Source organism: Camellia sinensis, chromosome 3 (assembly GCF_055761805.1).
Source record: "Camellia sinensis isolate YWXY chromosome 3, ASM5576180v1, whole genome shotgun sequence".
Lineage (NCBI taxonomy): Eukaryota > Viridiplantae > Streptophyta > Magnoliopsida > Ericales > Theaceae > Camellia > Camellia sinensis.
The window spans coordinates 41,516,343-41,522,584 of NC_138963.1; the positions used below are offsets into that span (position 1 = coordinate 41,516,343).

At 35.3% G+C, this 6,242-nt stretch overlaps 1 protein-coding gene across 1 annotated transcript in view; it reads left to right on the top strand.

Moving 5' to 3' along the window:
* Nucleotides 1-223: 223 nt before the first annotated feature.
* LOC145822493 (uncharacterized) overlaps nucleotides 224-6,242 on the top strand; it is a 180,647-nt gene continuing 174,628 nt past the window's right edge. The window contains exon 1 of the mRNA XM_082919603.1: nucleotides 224-564. The gene's annotated coding sequence lies outside the window, so the exon portion shown is untranslated. The remainder of the gene's footprint in view (nucleotides 565-6,242) is intronic.

Genomic DNA, 6,242 nt, shown 5'->3' on the forward strand with positions numbered 1-6,242 from the left:
TTATGGTAATTTTATTTCGGGGAGAAACGGGACCGAGGATGGGGCCGGGACTTTGAAAGTTATCCCCGTCTTTGGCTCAAAATTGATTGGAGATTCAATTTTAAATACCATCTCCGGCCCATCAAGAATATTTTTCGAGAAAAAATCACTCTTATCAAGAATAGGGGTCGGGTCTCCGTCGGGTCAGGTTTAAATTACCATCTGCACTAACGACGTGCTGCCTGTGTGGAAAATGATGCAAAGTCGTCCATTTCTCTCTCTTTTTTATTCATTTCAAATTTCAAATTCATGTTCACAATTGAAGTCTCTCGCTTTCTATTCTTCCTTCTCTTCTCTGTTGTGACTCTCTTTGGCGACCTCCCCGACGAGCGCAGCTCTCCAACACCGGCGACCCGACGAGCACAGCTCTCCAACCCTGGCGACAATCGAGGTTGAACGCAGCTTCTACAACCCCAGCGACCGGATGAGCGGAGCTACTGACGACAACGAGAGTCACTCACGACGACCAACGACGATCGAGTCTGTCTCCGTCTTCCCACCGGACTCACTTCTCTCGATCTCCATGTCAGTTCTCTCTCTCTCTATCTATATATATATATATGCCCTGATTTGTTGAGATTTTTGTGACTTTGATTTGTTGAGATTTGTGTGACTTTGACTTTGATTTCATCTGTTTAGGGGGATTTTGATTTTGATTTTGATTTTGATTTGCCCCAACTTTACATTACATTGGATTTGCGTAAAAAATCGAAAACATATATTTGGTGGAGAATATATAAAAATGCTTAATCATCCTTCAAAGCCACTGCTAAATCTTTCCTTCTTTCTTCATGTTTTTGGTGGACACTGAGTTATTTTGTGGACACTGAGTTACACTAATGAAGTTTGCATCCTATGTCCTGTGTTCACTGAGTTACACTAATTAATTATAGAAATAAATTTTGTGTGGTCTATAGAAATAAATTTTCTGTGCAACTTATTGAGAGAACAATGACCCTAAGTTCTGTCAAATCCATCAACTTTAATTGAAAAAAAAATAAATTCACAACACATTTCAATTGAAGTCACTTTGTTTGGAGGAAATAGAACAGTCTAAAGTTTGTGTCTAATGGGTTACCTCATTTTTTGGATTGATGGGTTAGAGTCATTATGTGTTGTATTGAAATCTTTGGGCACTTGAGTTTATTGCAGAGACTGTAGTTGTCAACATTCTATGAAGGAGAAACTAAATATACTTTTCAATTTGTTGATATGCACATAATAAGCATGTTTCATACAAGCTCTTTTGTTTTTTTACATTAATTTTCTAATTTTGAAGGAGAATTAACAATTTGGTGTAAGTTTAAAAAAAAAATTCAGATCAATGATGAAGTTTACAAACTTCAATAATTAAAATTTTGCATTTTTTCATGAATCTGTAACTATTTTAAAAGGTTACCATTGATTTGTAATTTGTCCATTGATGTGGAATATGTACCTGCATTGATGTGGAATATGATTCTCTAGCCTTTGTAATCCATCCTTTACAAAGTTTCACCCTCATTTTCCCCACATGAAACAAGTGAACAGAATTTGATGAATTTTTGTCCATTCATCTGGGAAATAACTACTTGTAGAACAATGAATATTAGAATGATAACATCTAAATGATACTAGAAATTGAATCAGATGTCCCATTGCAAATAACCAATCTTGGCAGCCAAGTTTTATATTCTGATCATATGTAACTAGTACTTCATGATCATGCTTTATCTGATCATCAGAGAGTGAAAAACAACAAATTCTTCGACGGATTTAAGTTCAACATTGTTGTCAGGTGATGCCCCAAATCCATAATCTTTCGATATACATGCAAATCCCTTAAATTCTTAGTCCTCTTTGTTATATATATATATATATATATATATATATATATATATATATATTTTTTTTCACATTCCCATTAGATATAGCTATTGTCTTTCTTATTTATTCATTTATTCGTCTTCTCTAATTTATTATTATTTTTATTTTTTTAACTGCTTGCCTTTTTGCTTCGTTTTCATTTTTGTTTTCCCTTGAAATTCTGGATGCATTTTTACCAATAAGAGATTTTGTGTTTTAAAAAAGGGAAAATGGAAGATAAAGTACACATACCCAAGAAAAAAGAAAAGGAAAAGAAGATATATCACAAAATAATTATAACAGAAGATCCTAATCTGGTGGGCTTGAAAGATGCAAGCTTGTCATGAACAATTGCATTTTTTGGATATTTAGGAAGTGGGTATCTGGACAGTTAATTGTAGATGAAATTGTAGCAAAGAACTCTTTGAAGTTTGATTTTTGACAGAATTTTTGGTTACAGCATTGATACGGTCAACCATATTCATGGACGAATTAACCAAACGCGTTATGAATTAATCCAAACTTTAGATACATCTTTTACTCATTTCCTCTCCCCCAAACAATCCACTATTGACTCATCAATCTGACTCGTTTGACTCAGTAGAAGTTGGGAGTTCACATTGAGTAAAACAGGTTCTGGATTTCTGGTTATGGAATCAATCAATCAATCAAAGAACGAGGAAGAAGAAGAAGAAGTGTTTGGATTGGAGTTTTGTTTGACCCATCCTGGGTTTCTCTTTCTATATCTACACATATTTATATATATATATATATATATATGCTTTGTGCTATAAATTTTTGTGTTTTAATCTTAATGTTGTCTCAGATTCTCTGTTTCATTGTTCTGCAATCACTGTCTGTGTTTGAGCTAGATAAAATTTTTAGGGTTTTTATTAAAATTTGTAGATTGAATGAGAATTAGCTGTTAAGGATAAAGAAGCTATGGATTTGGGAATGATGAAGTAGAAAATTGCACTGGTGGGTTAATTTTGTTTATTACTAATGTAGCTAGTTATCTATTTTTAAGAACCTTTTTTTGTCTTTGATATAACAGAGCAAATTTATGAACATAGTAGCGAAGCCAATGGAAACTTTTGGTGGACTAATTTGAAGAAAAGGAAATGCAAACCCTTCATTAATTTTTTCTGTTTAATTTGATTCTAAATTTGAGTAAAAAACTTGATTTGATACGAACTACTCCAAGCTTTTCTTCAAAATCAAAATCTTTTTAAAAATTCCCCTCTTACCTCAATTTCCCCTTTTCATTAGATTTGATGGGAGAAAATCATCTCCAATGCTTTATCTTTTTAAATTTTCATCAAATTTAAGTTTAATGAATTCTCAAAAAAAAAAATGACTTCCTTGATTTGATGAACATTTGATGAAAGGATTGGAGATGATTTTTGAGCACTTTTTTATCAAATTCTGAATGGTTCTTTTTAGGAGATCGAAATGGTAGGAAAAGGTGCAAGTTTTATGATATAACCTTTTAATAGAAAAAATGATTTTATCCTGTGGCAAGAAAGGGTGAAAAACATTCTAACACGGGAGGGTTTGGTGAAAGCTCTCAACAAGAAGTCCAACAAACCGGCAGACATAAGGGATGACAAGTGGGAAGAGTTGAGAGAATTGGCAAATAGCACGATCCAGTTATATTTCGGGAATAACACACTCTGAGAAGTCATCAATGAAGAATATCCGACAAAGCTTTGGGCAAAGTTGGAAATGAGATAGAAGTCAAAGTCCTTGACAAATCAGTTGTCTTTGAAGAAGCAGTTGTATGCACTTCAAATGATAGAAGGACCAAACCTTACAAAACATCTGAACAAGTTTAACAGGCTCACATTGGAGTTGGATTCCATCGGGGTGAAGATCGAGAAGGAAGATCAGGCTATTATCTTGCTGGTCTCCTTACCTTCATCATATGAGCATCTCAGGACTACTCTAATATACGGAAAGGATACTCTTGGACTAGATGAGGTGGTTGCTACGCTTATTTCTTATGCGACGATGAAGAAAAAGGAAAGCGGCAAGCACCTAGAGGGAAATGCCATGGTTGCCTTAGAAAATGATCAGGGCAGAGGTAGGTCCAATGATAGATGGAGTAGGTCCAAACCAAGAGGGGATTCACAATCAAGGCTAGTCTATAGGAGAAAGTGCTACTATTGTGATTAGGAGGGTCACCTCATTAAAGATTGTGTAATCCTCAAAGAGGATAAGGCAAGTAAGGAAAATGCGAGCTCATCAAATGTCGCAACTGTAGTGAATGCTGAGGATGAGTATGCATTCACAGTTTTGTCGAGTATGACGAAACCTGATTGGATTTTAGATTCTGGTAGGATGTACCGTATATGCATGGAGAAGAGATATTTTTTCACCTACTAAGTGATGGACGGAGGTATTGTTCGGATGGCTAACAACACTCTGAGTAAGATTGTTGGTGTGAGAACAGTACGGCTCCAAATGGAAGATGGAAAAATTTTCACTTTGGATAGGGTCCAACGCGTGGCGAGATTGAGGAAGAAACTAATTTCCCTAAGTATGCTAGATTTGAAGGGTTACAGCTTTTCATCTAGCAATGCAAATCTCAAAGTTATCCATGGGGATATGGTGATGTTGCATGGATGACTAAAGGGGAATTTGTACAGACTTGTAGAGAAAGTCGTGACAAAAGGAGCTACAGTCACTCACCGGGCAAGGAGTACAAGATATGCGCAGAAAAGAGTCATCCCAAACATACAAGTTTTTTTTACCTACCTTTTTAACCAAATAGCCAAAAAATTACTAAATTAGCCTGTTCCCAAACGAGACCTCAATTATCCTTTTACCTCATAATGTCATCATTATCATCGACATTATCTTCTCATCTCAATTCATGCAATGCATCATATTATCATCATCTTCACTTCCCAACTCATGCAATCCAAATCATCATCAATCTCTCGATCAAATTTTTGTTTTTGTCAAAATTACTCAATTGCCTTTATGTATGTATTATTTATACTATTATATATAAAGCCTTTTCATAATATTGATGTCTCGAGATTTGCTTAATTTATGCAGAAGGAGCGCTTTGCGTAGATCCTAAGATTAGTTAAGGTACGTCTGAACACAGGTCATAAAAAAATCAGTCCTGCTTAGTAGCTCGGATATATTGAGGCTCGAATGGCCCAATTTCTTTGTCCACCTCAGATTCCTTGTGCACCCCCATCTCTGTTCAGTCACACCTTTCATTGCAAATAAAAAAAAAAGAAAAAGAGAAAAGAACAGAGAATAGAGAAATGGGCGACCGACTAACCTAGCTAAATAGTGAGAGGAGAGGAGCATTGACTGGGTAACAGAGAGTAGAGAGAGAGGAGCTGACCTGTGTGTCGCCGACCAGGCTACGTCCGCTACTGTGTGTGCCACAAGGGTGCTGCTGCTGCTGTGTGTGCCGTATTAGTTAGATTTGCTTGTGTCCACCGAAAAGGTAATTAGCTCCTTCAAACTCAAGGCTTCGCTAGCTAGTCATCGTATATTTATTTTTTAATTTTCCGCCATAATGACAGTCTCTCAAATCAAATCTCTCTGGATTGGCTTTGGTGGTGGTGGTGGTGGTGGGCTTCACTTGTTCTATCTTCATCAGCTTTCAGGTCAGTTTATTAGTATTCCAAGAGTTTCGTAATCTCATACTGAATTGTTTTTAGGGTTTTTCTTCTTCTTTTTTTTTTCAAAACATTTTCTCTCCTTCAATTGGCATGTTATGTGATGTGATTGGGGAAATAAAGATTGTTTGATTAGATTGCAAATTGATACATATATGTATTGATTGTTCATCTGACCTAATTGTTTATCTGTGTTTCGGCACTTCAACTGGTTCAATTCCCTGTGTCATCTATTGCTATAGGGCTAACTATGCTGAACTTCTTGTTCCAAGAATGCTGATTATGATAATTTTCTGTTGGTATAGTGGTAATTTTCAGTCTGAAATAGAAGTGTAAAAATAAACCTGTAAATGGAAGAAGGATTTTAGGAAAACTGTGAAACTTAAATTGTTATTATTATTTTGAAGCTACAATGAATATTGATTCAAACAATAATTCAGTAAGTTTGGTAGAGAGAGGGAGAGAGAGACTGAATGAAGTGTGTTTGTTATATTCAATATATTGTTTACACGTGATGATTCTCATTTATAAAGAGGAGAACCGAAAGAAGAAATAGACAACATAATTAAAGCTATGCACTATGTATACATAATAATGAAAGTGTTGTGTCTTTACATCCTTTACAGCTTACAGCTAATGTATATAATATATACTAAAGCTATGCACTATGTATACATTGGTACGAATTCTTTTACTAACAATCCTCTCACTATT